The sequence below is a fragment of the Chinchilla lanigera genome, unplaced genomic scaffold (assembly GCF_000276665.1).
Source record: "Chinchilla lanigera isolate Chin_1 unplaced genomic scaffold, ChiLan1.0 scaffold00127, whole genome shotgun sequence".
In the NCBI taxonomy this organism is placed as follows: Eukaryota; Metazoa; Chordata; class Mammalia; order Rodentia; family Chinchillidae; genus Chinchilla; species Chinchilla lanigera.
This window is the reverse complement of record NW_004955528.1, coordinates 1,317,592-1,319,470: the sequence shown is the minus strand read 5'-3', so window position 1 is coordinate 1,319,470 and position 1,879 is coordinate 1,317,592.

Below are 1,879 nucleotides of genomic sequence, written 5' to 3'. Positions count from 1 at the left end.
CAGGCTAGACCAGCTTTGAGGCCCCTGCTCTGCTTTCTACAGAGCCTGAACAAATCTGCACTCGATTACAGTCCGCCACATGCAGCGGGATGAGGATCGAGTCCTGCCCTGTCTGAGATGAAGTCCCAGCTCGTGGACCCCTTGCTGCCCACTACACACTCACCTGCAGTCAGCACTGCCTATCCTGTCCGGGAGGAACAGCACAGGTGTCAGCACTGCAGCAAGGCCTGCAGTGGGGGCCGCCACTCTAACCCTGACCAAGGGCAAGTGTCCACTGCCATGTGACCTCTTCTTGAAGGTTGGCCCACACTCAATGTCTGTTTTTATGCCTGGCCCAGCCACTGGACTCATGGTCCATGAGAGAAGCCTGCCTTTGAGGAGTCCAAAGCAAGCGGATTGCCATACCCTGAGAGAGGTGATGTCAGCACTCCACATACTTGTCTCTCTGCTTTCTGGGGCAGTTGAGGGGCTGGCCACCCACCCAAGTGTTTCCAAGTCAGCCAGACTGTGAGCAGCTGTCACCCTTGATGCCCACTCAAAGCTCCCACCTACTATGATGGCAAGCTCAGGTCCAGCTGCAGCTACATAGCAAGGCTACACTTCCTGTTGCAGCATGCAATCTGCAGACATGACCAGAGCCCCACAGCCTCATGGGTTCACAACTGACCTTTTGGAACGTAAGGCAGCATGGACACAGATGCCAGTAACACGGAGTGTCCCAGTGAGTGAACGGGTAAGAGGTCAGCAAGGCTTGGGGCATCCAGAGTGTCCTCACGGTGTTCCCAAGGCTACAACTGGAAGGCTGCATTTAGCTCAGTGTCACCGGGCCCCCACAGCTGTGCATGGCCTGTCAGCTGGCTGGGAGTGTGGAGCGTCCCAGTGGAGGCTAGAAACAGCTCCCTGGCCACTGTCATTATGGGCAAATCTAAGATCCAGCTGAGTTTGATCTAGGTTTTTGAAACAAGAAGGTGGCAGGATAGTTTCAGAGGAAGCTTCCCACCCAGGGTGGCCACTCCCTGGTTCCTCTCCAGCACGGCCTCTCCAGCGGATATGGAGGTGAAACGTGGGTCCCGCCACTTCTAGGAAACTGCGGCTGGGTGTGATTTCCAGCTGTTCGAAGTCTGCAGTGTGCAAAGAGGGCAGCCCCTGCCAACAGATGGACCCCGAGGACAGACTTCACTCCTCTCAGCCTGTGTTGGGCCTCCAAGACCTTGTGCTCCCGCCCCGCCAGCGTGGAGCCCGTGGTCTCCCTCCTGAGGATAACAGACTGAGGAAGGCGGTGGGAGCTCATTTCCAGGGCCACGACACTGTTTGCACACGGATGGCTTCAGCCAAGCAAACCCCAGCGATCACACTGCGGAGCGGACCGCTCAGCAGGCACCTGCCAGCAGCCTTTCGAAGCTGCGATTGGCCCCCGCCTACAGATAACAGAAAGCCCTCAGCTGGCAGGGGCAGGCACCTGGGGGTCCTTCACAGGACATCCTCTGGGAGGAAGGGGTGTTCTCAGGAGGGAATTCTTGGGTCAGCCGTCCTCCAGGACGCCTTGGGGCACGGACTGAAGCAGGGCCGGAATATCTTGGAGCGGTTGGGGCCAGACACCCTTCGCGCACACCAGGGGAGCCGGGCTACAGCGCGCGCCGGCTCGGGTCGGCTCGGGGCGGAGCGCCGCCCGGCGGCCCCGGTCGGGGGCGGAGCCATAGCCGCGCCCGCCCCGCCCCCACTCTTCCTCCGCGTTCACTTTCGCTTCCGCTGCGCGCGGCGCCGCCGCCTTCCCAGCATGGACGACCCGGACTGCGACTCCACTTGGGAGGAGGACGAGGACGCGGAGGACGGCGAGGACGGCGAGGAGGCCGGCGCGGGCGAGGCGGGCGACGCGGAC